At 44.8% G+C, this 19,075-nt stretch overlaps 1 long non-coding RNA gene across 3 annotated transcripts in view; it reads left to right on the top strand.

The window, feature by feature from the left end:
• LOC114487024 (uncharacterized) overlaps positions 1-19,075 on the top strand; it is an 83,021-nt gene that overhangs the window by 28,302 nt on the left and 35,644 nt on the right. For 2 of the 3 annotated variants that reach the window (XR_003681595.1, XR_003681597.2), the window contains exon 2: positions 14,350-14,407. This is a non-coding gene — a long non-coding RNA (uncharacterized lncRNA). Of the gene's footprint in view, positions 1-14,349; positions 14,417-19,075 lie in introns of all 3 variants that reach the window. The other variant, XR_003681596.1, reaches the window with a different exon arrangement.

The following is a 19,075-nucleotide window of genomic DNA, read 5'->3' as shown; positions in this document are numbered from 1 at the left end:
CAAAACACAGGATAAAAGTAATCACGTTCTCAGAATCATCTACACACGATTATGGGGAAATTAGAGTGCAGTGCACTGGTTTCATATATGGTTTATTTATAGAGATAGTTGGGGCATTTCAGTAAAAGAATGGCAAAGGTTTGACTGGTTTACTGGTGAGATGTTTTGTGTGTATGTGTGTGTGGGTATATTACATACAAACTCTCCTGAGGCTAGGGAGGGAATAAATTGTTCCACTCTCTTGCAAATGCCACAATTTATTAGCCACTTGCACCTGTCATGCTGCAGATTTCTTTCCCAGTGGGCATCGGTCCCCCTCCAAGCAGCCACCCTCTCCTGAGACTAAAGCAAAAGTGCAATGTTTTGGGTGCCCGTTCAGTCTATTTGCATTTTTGACCTTCCTGTCGGGCTACTTTATTTGTCATCTTTCCAACCATTCTGGCTAAAGTGATGCTGCTTTCCCTTTGAACCAAATATTTTTATCTCTTTACAACCCAATTTATAAGTATTAAAAAAAATTTTTTTTAGGAGAGGGTATAGAGGGAGATATGGGAAAAGGGCTTTAAGAGAAAATAATCCAGATTATGGATGTGAACTTCACCACTATACGCTTTGCCAAGACGTGGTGCTTCCGTCCTTCGCGGAGATTTTCTTTGAAGAGTTACATTTGTCCTTCATCTCAGTCGGAGTAACTTATAGCCATTCATTTTCTTTTTAATTTACTTATTTAATTAATTTATTTATGGCTGCGTTGGGTCTTCGTTGCTGCGCGCGGGCTTTCTCTAGTTCCAGCGAGCGGGGGCTACTCTTCGTTGCAGTGCACGTGCTTCTCATTGCGGTGGCTTCTCTTGTTGCGGAGCACGGGCTCTAGGCGCTCGGACTTCAGTAGTTGTGGCACATGGGCTCAGTGGCTGTGGCTCGCGGGCTCTAGGTGCGCAGGCTCAGCAGTTGTGGCGCACGGGCTTAGTTGCTCCGCGGCGTGTGGGATCTTCCCGGACCAGGGCTCGAACCCGTGTCCCCTGCATTGGCAGGTGGATTCTTAACCACTGCGCCACCAGGGAAATCCTGCCATTCATTTTCAACTGTACGTTCACATTTTGGTTTTTCTGCATTATTTTTGATAGAAAATTAGCACACATGAGTTGCTAACCAAGTAGGGAAATTTTAAGTCTTTTAAGTTTTTTTCAGTATCAGTCATAACTTGATGATTAGTTTATAAAAATACTCCTTGGTTTTTATTTCTTCCCCTTTGGGCTCTCTTAGCTATATTTGAAAATGGACACATGATAAAGCCTAATAATAAAATTCTGAGCACAGATTTCCCTCCTGGCAACATTCTTGAACCGTGATCATACTTTTGTAATGCTGTGTCCTAAGAGCCCAGATGACATTTCTAGCTTGTTAGTTGTTGAGGCCTCTTAACCTTGAACTGGCTTCAAGGTCTTCACGGTCACCACTAGCAGACACAGCCCCCTGCTGGAAGTTCTGGGGACCAGATTTCCAATGGAAATGGGAGGGTCTCTCCCAAGAGCTGGGAGACCCGGAAGCTGGAATAGTACCAATGCTGTGAAAAAATGGGCGGCATGCTCTTGACTAACAGCATGAGTTAATATCTCAGTGAATCTTTTTCAACAGCTCTTTGTTCTTTTGAAAGTTTGGGTGATAAATGCAGAGAGCCTGATCCCTTTAAATCAGGGACTGTTTCTCAAATTAGTAATTCCTGAGAAATATTCTTTAGCTTGTTGATAGGTATGCAGGAAGAAATGGTGTCCTATGCTCAAGTAAGTTTTGAAAATGATGGATTAAATACAATCAAACATGATTCTTTGTTGCAGAACTTCTCAGAGCCTCTAATAAGAAAATATTTCACACAACACACAGAGTTTCCCCTAAAATCGTTGGGCCGTGGACTTCTACACTGTAACATTTTTATTAATATTTTTGAAAGTGTTTCATAGAATATCAGTGCAGGAAATCCTTTGACGTTCCTCCCATTTTTTATAAGAGTTCTGTTTTGAAGAATATTTTATTTCAATTTCATTCTAATTTTTCCATAGTATATAAAGTTGAAGGCTATTTCTTATCAACATTTTTATTGTTGTTTTTAATGCTGACAGACCCAGTGCTTTGCACTTAGTCAGTGATTTTTAAAAAAAAATTCATCTTGGGCCTAATTCATCTTGTGTCTTTGTTCAATGTTCGTGCTAGTCTTATCAATATCTTTGTTTAGGCCTAGGTTCATTTGTATTTTATAGAGATTATCTTTCCTTAGCTTCTAACTACGAGCTTTGTTTTAACAATCGGCAGTTTTAAAAGTAAGACTTAAGAGTTGTAGGCAAATGAAGTATTAATTATATACTGCAAAAAACCATACTGGTCTTATACAGGTATTATGAGAACAAACCCTTCTCGTAAAATCCAAAGGTGTTTGAAAAGGAAGGTTTTTTATTTTTATTAGGATTACATGGTTTTCTCTTAAAATCTTCTACTTTAAAAATATTCCTCTGGGATCATGTACAGATGCATGCCATTTTCTAACTGTGATTGAGCAAGAGGGATACTTACTAGAAAACATAAAATCTCATGAGAATGTTTTAATTTTGCAGGATTTCCAGTTTGAAATAGTTACAGGGTTCTAATTGTTCAGATTACATTTTAATAAACAAGTGTTCTTATCGAATCCAGATTTTCTGTTTCTCGGAGGCTTGTTCCTAGCTGTTGTATCACCTAAAACACTTAAACCCAGTAAACAGTTCTTAGCACAGAATCCAAGTGCCCTTCTATTCTGATTAGCTTCTAAAAGAGAATGCCCCATGTTTCCCCCAGGGGATACGGGTCCACTGGCAGAGCTTCAGCCTTGTTCTCGGGAGGACCGCATCACGTGGATTCTCTTCTGTTTAATTTAGGCCACTGCAAAATGTGGCATAACATGGTCAGAATTATTAGGGTCATGCAGTGCTTACGGGATTGTTTCCATTCAGTACTTTGATTCTGTAAAGATTCTTGGCTTTAGGCAGAGAGCTGCTTTACTCAGGAGGGAGAGAAAATTAATTCTCCAGTTCTAAATCTTCCATCTCAATGCTGCATCCTAAAGTCGTTCGTAAATTCTGCTCTAACCCTGCTGATTCTGGGTCAGACGACGCCGGCTCCAGCTTCCTCCTCAGGATATTTGGGCCGAGAGGAATGTACCGTCTGTCCTTCTGTGCCCGGAGGATTCCACCCAAAGCTCCCAGACGGGGCTGTCGGGACTTCCCAATGACTCCATGGAACCTCCTCCAGGGCTTTGCATCCTGACTCTTCAAAAAGTTTTCCTTCAGTGTGTTTCTCCTTTTAGAAAAACGCAATATACTAACATTTGATTTAAATCAAATGCATTGACATTCACTAGATTATTGCTTCTTGCCAGTGCAGAAATATTCTTTGCTCCGAAAATGTATTTGATTCCTTCAAATAGAAGGTCACTGTAAATGTGATGGATATGAGAAAGAACAGAAAATTCTTTTTAGGCCCACAGCTGCTGTGTGCACCGAGGCACCACTGGCCTCTCCGTGCTCTGTGTTCTCGTAAATGCAAGGTATCCTTCCACAAGTACTTGAATGATGCCTGGCCCTCCCTTCTCCTTCCAAGTAGAGCTCCCAGGCAAAAACCAGAATACCTGGCAATACTTGGGACATACGTTTACCAAAAAATTACTCAACCTATCTGAAGTTTGAACTTAACTGGCGTCTTATTTCTATCTGCTAAATCTAGCCACCCTAATTCCAAATTACTTAGAATCTTAAAAGACAGGGCACTGGATTTTCTAAAAATGACTTTTATTTTGAGACAAGGAAAATAAGCAGTTCTTTTTGTAGGTAACCAACCTAATTCTTCTCACTGTCACACTGTAGTTGGTTCACACAACCGGGCAGATACCTGGGTCTTTCTCTGCAGGACGCCACTGATGCTGTCAGCAGTTCTCCACTGCGGCCTCTTAAAACCTAACCTCTCAGCTGTCACATGAGGGTCTAGTGACCCGGCCACACCTGACCCGGGAACAGGACATCTCGTTCCAGAGGATGAGGCCTCCTCAGCCTGGGGGCCCCCTGTCCCAGCCTCTCCCAGGCCCTCCTCCTGCAGGAAGCCTCCCAGGCGTGCTGCTCACACCCTCCTCCCTGCCCTGTGCTCTCTGAAGCCCCAGGTCTGCTCTGCTGACTGCATTCCGGGGCACTCACCCCCTGCTGTGACTGGCTTTTGTGCGCTCACCTCCCCAACCTTGCAAAGACCTTGGAAGCACGGTTTTGACTTTTTCTGGAATTCCTCCATATTGTGCACTTAGCAAGTGTTTAGTAAATGCTCCCTTAATGAATAAAAGTGTCATCCCTACAGAAGTTCCAGTCACACACTCAGGAGATTTAGCCCTACAAGCTGACTAACATGTTCAAAAACCCATTTTTCTGTAAAATAACAGATCTTACCAATGGCTCTTGTAATAATCCTTGGGGAAGGGAGGCGGGGGTGGAAATTTATCAGCTTCTTTTAATACCGAAAAGATAATCCCCACAGCCTAAGCTTCATCCTGGCAATTATGTCAGCTCTTTGTTGTTCTGCTTTAGATTCTGTTTCCTCTGTTCTCAGTGAATGTCAGGAACTGAACTCGATCTTCTACTTCTTTCGGTCCAAACTCCCTTCTCTCTCTCTCTCTCCCTTCTCTCTCCCTCTCTCTCTCTCTCTCTCTCTCCCTCCCTTCTCTCCCTCTCTCTCTCTCTCCCTTCTCGCTCTCTCTCCCTTCTCGCTCTCTCACCCTTCTCTCTCTCTCTCTCTCTCTCTCTCACACACACACACACACACACACACACACACACACACACACACAGGGCCCACCTCTCTCTCTCTCCCTTCTTGCTCTCTCTCTCCCTCTCTCTCTCTCTCCCTTCTCTCTCTCTCTCTCTCCCTCTCTCTCTCTCTCCTCTCTCTCCCCACTCACCTCACCCCACCCTACAAGTATTAAAGGCTTTGCCTCAAGAGTCCCCTGTGTTTGCTACTGTTTCTTCCTCCGCTTGATCAAAACACTTTCTGGTTCCTCTTTCTCCCTATCTTGGAAGAGAGGAGAGAATTCTGACTTTAGAGGCAGAAAGTCTGAGTTCAAACCCCGCCTCTTACGCATTCCGGGGCTAAACCGGATCCCAGCACCTTGTAGTGGTTTGGGATACAGAGTGGAGGGCTTGTGAGATGAGTGAAGGGGCAGAGCCTGACCCTCATCACACACTCAAGAGCCCGGCGTGTAAGGAAGTGAGTCAGCCCTCTGAGCGTTTTTCTTCCTTGCTTTTTAGAGACCTAAACACGGCACACTTCAAGACCTCCCCGGTGCCATTCACGAATTAGCCCAGGAGGGGCTTTCTGTTGATGATCCCTCTATCACCTCCTTTTCCAGGGTTCATCTGAGGTCCATCTCATCAGAATAAACGTTTGGTTTCCCCAGCCTGCTTAGAGCTGGGGTATGCCTAATAAAATTGAGTCGCTGGTGGTCTCCTCTGCGGCCTGTTTGAGGAGAGTCTGTATTTTGGGTAACCAGGTGCACCAAGAAATGACAGGAGACTTTCTTACAGTCGAGTTTCAGTTTTGGAGGAGGTGTATACATCTTGTCCCAAACACTCACCTTGGGTGCTGTGAAGTCACTTCGTTTTCACTGGAGAGGAGAGAACGGGAGAAATGATGCTAAAAGTTCTCCCTGCTGGAACTTTCTTTGCTCTGACCAATTTTTAAAATGTTAGAGCTGGTGTTTCTTAAGCACCAAGAAATTGTCTTAAACATTTAGAAAAAGGAGCGGTTGCTTTTTCTTTTTAAACCCTAGTGGACACAGTGCATGTTGTCAGCGAGAGCTGACACTGCTAATTGTCCCCTGCCTTAATCCTCACGACCACCCTCAGGGGGTGAGCCCCCCTTATGGCAGGGGATCCCCTCCAAGACCCCAGTGGGTGCCTGAAACCATGGCATGGATAGAAGATTCATTCTTACTGTAGACCTTAGCAACCTCAGCATACGATTTTGTTTCTTTCCTTATGAAGTAGAGAACTTGCACCTTTTCACCTAAAGGAAGCACTTTACAGCTTCTCTTTGGTGTATCCGAATGGCCAGAATCACTCCACTGGCACTTTGGGGCCATTATCAAGTAAACAGTGTCACCTGAACACTAGCACCGTGATACAGTGCTAGTATCTGGGCAGCCCATCTGATGGCTGAGGGTTGCTGGGTGACTAACACGCAGTCCTGCGCCAGGCAGGGATGTCACGCCTTGAGCAGGATGGAGAGAACACGTTTCATCAGGCTCCTTAGAAAGGAACACAGTTTAAAACCTACAATTTGTTTACTCTGGGAACTTTTTATGTAATATTTGCGGACCTCAGTGGACCCCTGGTAACTGAAACCGTAGAAATCAAAATCGTGGATGGGGGGTAGCGACTGTACTTTCATTGTCCCCATTTGAGCAACCATGGCTTCGAGGCTTAGGAACCGTGTCAGTTATGGTTGCTGTATAACAAACCTCTCCAATTGTAGTTGCTTCAGACAGGGGCTGTTGATTGAGCCCAGGATTCTGTGACCCAGCTGGGCAGCTGTGGGGAGGCCGTGCTCTGCAGTCTGGTCAGGATGGCCTCCTGCACCTGTCCAGGGTGGAGACAGGGAGACCGGGCCTCGTCTGCATCTCCTAGCAGCGTGGCAGGAGGCATACAGGGCAGCGAGAGAGGAGGTTTTTCACGTCTCGGCTGTGTCAACTCTTTTTTTTTTTTTTTAAATTTTTTAATTTTATGTTATTTGTTTTTTTATACAGCAGGTTCTCAGTAGTTACCTATTTTGTACATATTAGTGTATACATGTCAATCCCCATCTCCCAATTCATCCTACCACCACCCCCATCCCCCCACCACTTTCCCCCCTTGGTGTCACTCTTGTTACTGTACCGTTGGCCGCGGCCAAGCCCAGAGTCAGCGACAGGGAACGCTAGCCAGGGAGGTGGAGAAAGGGAGACAGGACCAACCGGGAGTCTCGACTGCAATAGCCTAGCACAGAGAAGTTAAGTAACTTGACTGAAGTAACACAGCTCACATGAGGAGGACCTGGGATGTGAACCCAGACACCTCCCTGGACCTGAGTCACAGGCGGGCAGAGCACAGACCTGGTGGTTCTACTTCCAGTTCCTTGATTCCTATTCTCGCTCTCAGAAATGAAGGTGAAAAGCTAGCCTCCTGGTGTGAAAAGCAAATGCTCGGGTGAAATATGCTGAAAGTTCAAGACCCTTGCTGTGTCATAGCTCACCTTGGCCGAATCAGCTTCCAGAAGCCCTGCATCTCCTGCTGGTTTGACTATTCAAGCGAGATCCGCCCCCAGCTCGAGTTTATAGTGAATTTTCCTTTGCTTTGCTTTCCCTTCCCTCGAGCTCTCTCTCCGAAAACAGGATTGTGTGGCCCAAATGCAAAATCAAGTTTCTGAGTGCCCTGCCCGCCACCCTTACATTGCTGGCACGTCTCTGGATGTGTCCTCCCTGCTAACAAACTCGCCACCTGGACTTTGGTGTGGAAAATAGGCTCCCTTCCAGAGTGGCTTTGGAATTCTCGCAATGACCACACTGACGTCCCTGGCCTTGAAGGGTGGTGTGTGAAACCCGCGTGCTGTGCACATCAGCTCCTTTCTAGAGGATGAGGCTGGGCATCTGATAGGTTACCTTAATTACTCCATTTCCCCCTCTCTGTCCGCATTTCCAAAATCTAATTATGGTGCATGTGACACCCCGTGAACAGCCAGAGCCAGAGATTCATGCAAAGTCACAGCAGGACGGCGAACTCCCTGGAGCAGCTACGGGGCTCTGCACACAGTCTTCCAGGATGCGATGCTGATTCTGATCCTTCCATCATGTTCTGGCCCGTTGGGGGGACCGTCTCTGTATCTGATTTATCTCTCACCGGGCGGGGGCCCCTGTTCCTGTCCCTTCCAGTGGGGGACATGCCGTCTCCTTTCTGCAATTTGACATTGTAACCTTGAAGCTCAGCATCTCTTTGGAAGGTTTCCCCTTCCGGTAATGCCCCACTTCGTTCTAGGTACCACTCCTCCGGAAGAAGGTCCTGGAGCCTGCTAGGCGCTGTCGGCCTGTGAGGACGGGCTTAGCTGCTCTCCTGGGTGTGTTATGTCTGCCCAGATAAGAGATGTCATATCTCAGCGTCTGATCCTACAGAGCTGTTACCCTCAGATGTGGAGGCCTTGTCAGACCTTAGAAGAGTTTTGAAGACCAGCCGCTAAACCTCTTAAAAATTCTTCTCTGACTGAGATTTCAACACAAAAGCAATCCTGCCACCTGGCTGGGCCTTTGCTTCATCACTGGGGAGGGGGGTTTGGTTTACAGGGAAAACTGTGAGAGGGGGCCTGTGAGAGAGGCAGGAGGGAGGGCAACTTCAGTTAAAAACCAGGCCTCGAATCACAGGTGTGTAGAAGCCCTTGGAAAGTGGCACCCAACACAGCAAGCAGGCAGCAAGCATCCCGAGTCTTTTGTTGGCGACTGGAATGGACTGCGGTTCTAGATGCAAGGCGCAGACTCCGAAAGCAGAGCAGAAACTGCAGGCGGCTCCCGTAAAGCCAAGGAGTCCAGCGTATGTGGGTCTCACTGGGCCTCTCTCCCCCTGGCTGAGGCTCAGGCACTCAGGGCTGCAGGTGGGCATTCCCTGTAGCCTCCAGGGTCACCTCGGTGGAGCCCGGCCTGTGAGCCGTGCAGGGAAACCAGCTCGGGGCTGATGGAAACGCGATCAGGGATGTTTGGAGCTGCCACAGCCTCAGGAGGAGCCCAAACTATAACTGCCTAAGCTGCCCTGTGGGCGGGGGCAGCAACGCACCCAGCCTGGGGTCCTGGGGCCGGGGGTCCTGCAGCTTCCAGAAGCCCCGCTCAGCCCTGGGGATGCACCCCCTGTGGGGCTCGGCCGCAGGAGCCCAGCGTCTCCCCATCCGCACGGCTGTCTTCACAGAGGGCGGGGGGTCAGGGACTCTGTCACAGAAAGGATTGTAGTCCCGGACTACTAATGACACCGCCAGAAGCACAGATCCGTGGAGAGAGCTGTGTGGCCCGGGGATGGGGCCGTGCGGGTAGAGGAGAGACTCCGGTCCAGAGAGCCCTTTGCTAGCACGGCCGTCTTCCCATGGAGGCCCCAGCAGACACGTGGTGTCCCCCTCATCCCCCAATCCCAGCTTCGTGGGGAGACCGGAGGTGAGGAGGGCCGATGGGGTCTTGGCACCCCCCTTAGTTTTCTGTCTCAAGTTCAGAGGCAACGTTACAACTTATTGTGTAGAAAACAAGCATCCTCAAGAATTAATCCATGAGCATTCTGTATGATTGTAGCTGACCACGTAAACCAACGTGAATAGTAACAGGAAAAGAGAGGGGTCAGGGCTCCTTCTTGCCTGGATCTGAGATGTGGGCGGCGGTGGTGTCGTGACGGTGGGACGCTTATTCCTGGTGACAGTGTCAAAACCAGGGAGAAAACAGCTTGATTTCCAGGTTCCAGGTTGAGCCCGCCAGGCTGGCAGGAAACTATTGCTTTGTCTACAAAGCAAATATGATTCCAAAGTTGTCAAGAGAGAAAAAAATCCAGGTCCTTTTATGTCACTTTTAATATAATGGTACTTTAATAACTCTGACATCTCTTTAGATCACTCTGGAATTTTCAGACTTCAGTGTGGGGTCACTAAGCCACCTTTGGACGTTTCTAAAAAAAATTATTTGAGTAATATTTAGAGTTCGTGTGTGTGTGTATGCACGTCTGTGTGTGCATGTATTGTGTGCACATGTGTGAATATGTGTATGTGTATTCCTATGTGTGCACATGCATGCATGCTTGTGTGTGTGTGTGTGTGTGTGTGTGTGTGTGTGTATTTACTGCTTTGGATTGTATGACTTTCAAACTGGCTGTTACAGGTGAGAAGGGTTTGTGTTTTATAAACACTACAGCAGCCATGAGTGGTTAATGTTTTTCTTCATCCAAATTGAAGTTTCCCCTCAGAAATCTCAGGAGGAACTCGGATCATTTTTTACGACTGACCTAAAGGTACCCAAATTATTTTCGACTGAAAGGGCATCCACGATTTTCAAGTACCCCGTCACCCCTGAAGACCCAGTGCACAGATTAGCAGGGCAGGCTTGCTGGGTAGGGCTGGAAGATGTCTCAAGGAGGAGAAGTAAACATCCTTTCAACCACTGGCTGCCAGGGGGGCCTAGGTGACATCTCTAGATGGCTTCACTGAGACATACAGCTGATTAGATATTAAGGTCAGGTCCTGGGAAAACAAGGTCATGCCACATCGCATTTTTCTCAAACAGCCGGGACCAGATAAGTTTAACAGTGTGAGATAGCGCCAAACAGATAAGGTGGCAGTTTTTAACAATCTTAAAATATTGTTCCAGCAAGGAAGGGCCTGATAAGATCAAAGCCTTTGGAATTATTTAGCTGGTGCTGAACTTTCTTTTGTCCTTCGCGTTCCCCGAATCTTCCTATTGCTCTCACCTCTTGTTCACCACACACACACACACACACACACACACACACACACACACCACAGGTCCTCCGACGTTTTCCAAAATATGCTGTTATACGGATAGGTTTTTGAATATGAATGAAGGAAACACTCATGATTTTATTTTCCGTCCTCAGACTGGGTTGATTTATGGCCTGGATTTCTGGAAACAATAATTCTTTGCTCTTTATGATGTTTTGGAGAAAGGTGCAGTAGCCTGCAGTCAGAACAGCATGATTTCAACTAGGTTTTTAACAGAAAGGTCTCTGCAGTGAGGGTTGCTGTGAATTGGACAGCTTCTGTAACAGAGCAGTTAATAAGACACCAGCACATTAATCATGTGACAGCTATTGGGTTGAGCAGGGAAAGGCACTGGCTTTTGAAAACAGCAATTTAGGTTACTGCTGTGTGGAAAGAGGTTGGCTGAACACACTGTTTTTAACCCATACTAAACAGTTGCATTGGGTTGGTCATTTTTACAGACATCTTTTCACGTTTCTCAGATGTTCAATAAACCTCATGAAGTCATTGATTCTTTCTCTTATCTTCTCTCTTAACGTCACTTTCCAAAGCCAGACACTCGTGGGGGAATAAGTCAGTTGTCTAGTAATTCTGGAAAAACTGCCAAGAAGTTATGCTGAAATTTTCTGGACAAGGCATCAGCTCATCCACTTTACCATCTAGAACTGGCCACTCCACACTTTTTGCAGTGAGGGAAGCAGCAAACCCAAAGGCACGATTTGCTAGTGAAATTGGTAACTTAACCTCCTCTTAACTGAGGAGGAATTTGTCCTGTAGAATTTGACTTCTAGAAACATGCTGGAATTTCTGTTCTTCGGACCCATAAACATTTGTGGTATAAAGCTTAAGAAGTAAAATGAAAGTGACTTCATGAATTTGTTTATAGAAAACAACAGTTATCGGTGTGAATGTTGTAGGAAACAAAACCAGCACATTTTGAAATCAAGCAGTGATTAACTTTTGTTTCACTCATTTGTAGGGCACTTCATTAGTGGATTTATTGGACAATTACCATCTACAAGAGGCTACAAAGGTGCAGTGGAAATAAACCACACCTTTTGTTCTGAAGGAGAGAAAAGTGTGATAATTACTTTAAAGAGTCAGGACTTAGGGTATTCAAATCATGGCTGCTAGGGGCTTCCCTGGTGGCACAGTGGTTGCGCGTCCGCCTGCCGATGCAGGGGAACCGGGTTCGCGCCCCGGTCTGGGAGGATCCCACATGCCGCGGAGCGGCTCAAAAAAAAAAAAAAAAAAAAAAAAAAAATCATGGCTGCTGGAACCAGAACAGCCCAGTTTCAAATTTTGGTTCCAAACCTTTCTAGCGGTTTAGTCTTAGGCAAATTATTACATAATCTCTCTGTGCCCTAGTTCCCTTGTTGTTAAAATGTGCGTAATAATAGACCCTGATTCATAGAATTGCCATGAGAATTAAAAGACATATGACAATGAATTCATTAAAAATAACAAACAAACCCCAAACAGTGCCTTTCGCATAGTGAACTCTCAGGAGGTAAATTTAGACATATCCCTCTTCTAGATTATTACGTATTAATTGAAGTTGATGGCATAGTTGTTGACTTAGACCACAGGAAAATGTTCATGATATATTGTTAAAGGGAAAAGTCTACAAAGCAGTTTTTTAAAAACATATTGTGCATTTGTGCAAATTCCTAACAAAGTGTGATTTGAAAGGAGTTACACAGCAATAAATGTTTTAGTTGTCCATCAGGCTGGAAAAAATTTAAAAAATAAAGTCAATACCCAATGTTGGCCGTGGGATGAGAATCAGGCCCACTCCTGCGTGGCTGGTGGAGGAATACATTAGTGTATCTTTTCTGGAGAATAGCTGGAAATGCCTAGCAAATGTCTTAATATTTGGTTTTTGGCCTTTCAATCCCACTTCTTCAAATTTATGCTAAGAAAATAATCATCAATATATAAAAAGACGCTAGCACAAGAAAAGTGAGCAAACTGTAGTTACATGTAATAACATAAATGAATCTCAAAATCGTAAAATTTGGTGAGAGAAGTCAGGCAAAAGAATACACTGTCCATATAATTAAAATATATTATCATTAAACACAATTATATAAACGCATTAATAACGGACTTAAACATTTTAATTATTATGATAAAATTATTATATAATATTACTATTATACATTAAAAAATTACTGTATGTTTCATAAAGTTCAAAAGCAGTCAAAATTAATCCAGGGTATTAGAAGTCAAGCTAGTAGTTATCTTTGAAGAGGAGAGAAAGGATAGTGGCGGAAAAACGACAAGAGGAAGATCTGAAATCTGGTAATATTCTGTTTCTTGATCTAAGTAGTGGTTACGAAGGTATACTGTTTATACGAAAAGGGAAACATCATTACTGTTCATTAATCGTGGTCTGCTTAAGGACATTTTTATATCTATATTTTATTACTTTGTATTAAATTAATAAACGTATCAACATGGAAATTTCTAGACTGATTAATTGTCTATTTATCAATATAGAACTATATTAATGATATAGTAAGCAGAAAACGTATTATACAACACACGTATAATACAGAGATGATCTCATTTTATTATAAAAACAATAAACCACTTATATGTAAACATAGGCATAACATACTCTGGAAAGGGGTGCCAAAATAGGTCAGAGATTTTCTTCAGACAGTGGAAGCAGAGGTGATGTTTACTTTGGTTTTTATTTTCAGTATTTTCTGAATGTTCTGCAAAGATCCCATAGCAGAAACAGAAAAAAAGTTGCTCTCATTCCTCTCCAGGCCAAGCCACTGGCATCTCACGCAGACCTCTGTGGCACCGTTGTCCCTGCCCCTCAAGGATGCCCAAGTCGTCTTCAAGCCCGGACTCACACTGTCTCTTGTGTGAACTCGGGGATCCCCGCACTGCACCCACAGTCAGGTTGCATCTCCTCGGCACAGCTGAGCCGGGCATCCTCTTCCAGGCCTGGTCCTCCCGGACTCCTGTCTTCTGTTCCCGCCAACTCATCACGGTGCCTCACATGCACTGTGCCCTACGCGAATGTCCCCTCCTCATCGCACGGTGGCCTCCTCAAGGCCTCCGGTCGAATATCACGATTCTCACCTGTTGCCTGCTCTCTTTTTCCTCCAAGACACTTACTCGTGTCTAGATAAGACTTTACAGTTTTATCTTTAGTTAGGGGTTAGCTTTTAAATGTTTGCCTGATGTGTGCCCCTTCCTTCAGACTCTCCGTTGCTTTGCGGTGGGCGGGGTAGCGCGCATATTCTCTTCATCCTCATCTCCCCGGAGCTGAGCTCAGGCCAGTTACCCAGGAAATATATTGAATAAACAAAACCAAGAAAGGTATTTGAGAAAATAACCAGCAGCTTATTGAAATGAAGAATGAAACATCACCTTGTAATAGAAAAAAGAATGAAATAAAATACATTGCCATTAAATAATAGCAAAATAAATGATTGTTAAAATGATATTCTACAAAAATTGTTTATGACATGGAAATTGGTTTGTGATCTATTATTAAAAGAAGAAGAAAGAGGTACAAAGGAAAATGACAATAGGAGTCTCTTTGTGTGAAAACTAGATGAACATATCTAGGCAGAGAGGGGTTTGGAAATAAATGTACACAAAGCACTTGCAGGAGCTATCTGTGTATGATGAGATATTGGATGCGTTTTAATTTTTTAAAGAAATCTGGCTTATCTTTATTTTCTCAAACATGCATTGCTATAGTAGTGAAAAACAATGAATGTTATTTTTAATTAAAACTACTAAAGCACACTACTTTGTTGTGTGTTTACCCAGCACGAAGCCGTAATCCGTTCAGAAGAGTGTTTCTTTCACGGCTCCTGTTGCGGCCAAGGTATGTCAGGTAATTTGGAGCTCACCTCCCAGCGGGTCTTGTCAAAGTTGCACTCCTAACACTTGAACCAGCACCAGAGCCCCTTCAAACCATGCTTCCTCCTGGCTCCATGGGGTGGGACTGCTCTGGTTTCTCAGGGCAAAATTTAGCCCAGCTTCTGAGGAGATGTTCCATAGAATTCCATTTTTGGAGATGCCTTGGATTTCGCTGACATTTCAACAAGTGTGAGCATTTCACCACCACCCCGCAGTGCGATTCAGAGCTGGATACACGTGGAGACAGAAGTGGAAGCACAGGCTGCTGCACTTCCACCTCCTGATGCCCAGAGGTGCCTGGTGGTTGCCAGGTCCCCTGGGGCATAAGGCCCACGAGGGCAGGGACGTCCAGCCGTCTGGGTCTCATGCCATTTCCAGAAAAGGAACACTCCAGAGGCTGGACGGACGGGGGTAGGTCGTACGCTCAGTTCACTCTTATTCATCAGGAAAAGGCAAGTTGAGAGGCAGAATCGAAGTCTTCTGCCGTGTAGAGGGGCACGTGAGGCAGGGGAGGGGCCTTCAGTGCACACATTCGGGGTCCCCATAGCAGTGTATGTCCTTACAGAGAGGCATTCTTTGCCTTCCAACGGCAAGGAGTTTTACAGGGTTGGAACAACCAGCCTGATGAAGCGGCACTGGGAAATAAGGAACACTTTTCTGTCGCTTTGAACCTCTTACAATTTTGTGTGGCGAAATCTTCATAGGTAATTTTCTTAGAGTCTGAAAAAACAGGTCACGTCCACTTGATGGGCCTTGCTTTATGCTGTCCCCGTCTTGCTGCTTTGGCTGGCGCTGTCACAGTCCTGTCTTCTGATGATCTCAGAGTTCCCTTAATTGCGGGGGGGGATGTCTCCCCAAACACGGTCCTGGGCGGCAAGCTGCCCCGGCTCACACATTCCAGGAATCCTCATTAGCTGGGAAAGATGGGGCAATGTTTGCCTTCCACATTCCAGGCTGGGGGAGAACGCTCTTCTTCAGAGAGAGAGAGAGCCTGGCGTGTTTGTCTAGCGGCACCATCACCCCAGGCTGTTCAATAAAGCAAACACGCAGCCCCTGACTCGGGGTCAAGGCCTATGAGAGACGGCCTCGCGGTCCCGTCTCCCTGGCCTTTGGTGCTGTCAGCATGTTCCAGCCTCCTGGGTACAAAAGGTATTTAGAAATATTGTGGATTCCTGAACTGCTTCTTACCGACCGGGGCACAGATCTGTGAATACGCTGAGGAATGTCCAGTGAAGAGATGAACCCACGGCTTGTCTCCGTGATGTTCCCAGGGCACGTAGGGACGATGCAACACTGTAAGTTATGAGAACCTTAAAACAAGACTTTCACTTTTAATCTATGAAATGGGACGATGTATTTCACAGATTCAGTATTCTAATTTATAGTACTCCCTGCGGTTTCTTTAGAAAACACATTCCACGTGTACACACTGGCTGATGGATATTTGTCCTTTCCTTCTAGATCAGGTTCTATTCTGTCCTCCTTGGAGTATATTTCACTGATGTGGTTTTAAAGCCACTTCCTGACACATTCATAATCATGATGTCACCTGACACAAAAAAGCCTAGTCTCTGTATGTCAACGTGGGGACCGAGGGGGTTTGCAGAGATTAGGGGTATGAGGGAACATTGTCATGACAGGGCTGTGGGGAAGGGGCAGGCCCCTCCCGCCCCAAAACAGCAACCACACGAGGCTGAGGACGTGGGCACAGACCACAGGCCAAACCGAGCAGCTCACCAATCCACTGATGACCTACTTAAAGGCTAGAAGTCAACAAGGAGAGCATCGTAAAAGCAACCTGTTGTAGCAACCATCCCTCTTATAACTACAGATGTAAAAATTCTCAGTTAAAAATTGGCACCCAAAATCCAAACATGTGTCCCCCCAGGTTACATATATTTAACTGGACATTATTTCAGGAATTTAGGAATGATTCTCTCTCAGGACATCTCTACACAACTCGCTGCATCATCCAATTTAAGGAGAAAAAAAATACAATCGTAGCGACTCATTCTAAAGATATTTGATGAAATTTAGCAGGTATTCCTAATAAAATATCTAAGCAAATCAGAATTAGGAGGAAATAATTTAAACTTGAAAGAGACAATTTGTAAAAAGTCAACAACAGGCATTATTCTAAAGGATGAAATGTTAAAGCAATTTCCACAAAACTGGGAACAAGACAGGGATATTTACTATCACTATTATTATTGATATTATTGACATTTCTAAGAAATCTAATAAGATAAGAAAAACAAATAGTCTTCAGAATCTTGTAAAGACGAGATAAAGTTATCCTTCTTCCTGATGATATGATGGCATATCTATAATATCCAACTCCTTCTATATTAAGAAGTGGAACAACATTGAAATCCTAGAAATAGATCCCAGTATATTATGGAAACTTGACAAAGGAGTGAATTCAGTGAGAAAGGGGGAGACTCTTTACTAAAATTGCTGGTAGAAGTGATTCTGTGTCTAAAATGAAATTAGCTTGGATTCTAATGGTTAAATAAAATTTGCTGCACTTGTACAACGAACTAATATGTAGTTCCTTAAAATAATGACATTGATCTTTTCCAACAATTTGAAGGCAATCATATTACGAACTATTAAGTGAGAAAATCAGGACTGGGAGAAGTTTAATAACACCTAATACACTTTGAAAAAAAGAAACAACTATAGTGGATTGAGTTATGCATGGCTCCACAAAGGTGTGTCCAAGTCCCAACTCCCCTACCTGTGAGCATGACCTTATTTAAAAACAGGGTCTTTGCAGATGTAATTATGTTAAGGATCTGGAAATGAGATTATCCTGAATTTAGGATGAGCCCCAGATCCGTTCACTAGTGTCTTTATAAGTGAAAGGAGAGGATCATTTGGGACACAGATATACAGAGAAAGAAGGCCATGTGAGGAAAAAGATGGAAGCAGAAATTGAAGTGCTGCATCTTGGTGGGCTGCCCTCTGCGGGCCAGCAGGCCCTGTGTTTGCCCAGCCTCGAGACCGAAAAAGAGCCTGGAATCAGCAATGGAGACCCCAGTGGTTGAACGGTCGGGGGTGCTTACCCGTCGGAAGCAAGGTCCTGGAACGACACCCCACCCTGTGCTGTGGACGGTGGGCAGGACATGGTAGCAGCCTTCCCTCCTGGGGTAAGGAGAGGTTATCAGTTACAGGAGGAACTGATGTCAGGTACTGGGGAAACCAGCAGAGGGGCATGCCCTTCCCCGCCCCTCTGATAAGCTGTCAGGGTGGAGATGGCCTGATCTTTAGATCAGGGCAATCATTAGCTGGGGCCTGGGACAAGTATGTAGGAAGGTCAGTCCTGTGAGTAGGTGGAGGTGAAGCAGGCACTGGTCAAGCAGGGGATGGACAGAGAGCAAGAGAACAGCCGTCTTGAGTGGCCTGACCACACACGTCTACAAGCAAGAAATGCCCAGAATTGCCTGCAACAGTCAGAATCTAAGAGAGGGGTGGAGTGATTCTCCCTCAGAGCTCTAGAAGGAAATAATCCTGCCAAAACTTGAATTTCACACTTCTGGCCTTCTGAACTGTGAAAGAATAAATTTCTGTTTTAAGCTACTCAGTTTGGAGTGATTTATTAAGGGAGCCCTAGGGCACTAATACAGAAATTAAGACTAATATCCTGTGTGTATATACTATTATCTATGCATATTTACACATGCTATAAAGATGGAAAAATGCCTGCCAGGTTCTTAGCATTGGAGATCTGTGTCTTGAGGGCATGAGAGAAAAAGGATGCTGGTGGAGGACAGCCCTGGGGCCCAGGGGAGATGAATTTTGCACAAGGGCGCACACTAGTCCACAGACAGCAACGGAGCAGTAAGGGCCCGGAGGCCCAAGGTGTGGGATGCTGAAAAGATCTAGAACTCTACCAGAACCATGTCCTTGAACAATGGCTAAAAGGGATATGACCACTGCTTTGGAGAGAAGGAAACAAGGCTGGTAGAGTAAACTCTGTACCTTCCTTCTTTTGGTAGTATATTGGTATATAGCATAAAATATATGAGATTCTCATTAAAAAAAATGCAAATCAGAAATAAAAATAAACTTGGTAAATTATTTCATAATGGTGAGTCTTTTAGTTACTTATATGTATTGAGCTATACACTTATGTCTTGATATGTATATGTAAGTAAAGGTATATATATTTTTGTGTGCATATATATAATGTGTGTGTGAATGTGTATATTTATCTATGTGATTATATACATGTTTATGTGTGGGTATGTGTGTGTATATATGTTTAGGTATGCATGTGTGCATGTAAGTATGTAATATTTATGTGTGTGTATACATTCATGCATGTGTGTGTATGTGTATATCTCTATATGGATACACATATATATGCCTCCTTAACTTCCAGGGAATCCCTGAGATGAAAATGTTTTAACCTTCACCCACTTGCTGAGACAAGTCTGTTGGCCCAGCCTCAATTCACTCAACTCTTTTTTCTTTTTAAAAAAATCTTTGCACTTCTCTGGTGGCGCAGCGGTTGAGAGTCTGCCCGCCTGCTGATGCAGGGGACACGGGTTCGTGCCCCGGTCCGGGAGGATCCCACGTGCCGCGGAGCGGCTGGGCCCGTGGGCCGTGGCCGCTGAGCCTGCGCGTC

Source organism: Physeter macrocephalus, chromosome 10, assembly GCF_002837175.3.
Source record: "Physeter macrocephalus isolate SW-GA chromosome 10, ASM283717v5, whole genome shotgun sequence".
Classification (NCBI taxonomy): Eukaryota; Metazoa; Chordata; class Mammalia; order Artiodactyla; family Physeteridae; genus Physeter; species Physeter macrocephalus.
Note: the sequence above shows the minus strand (reverse complement) of the source record. Positions and strands in the feature narration are given on the sequence as shown.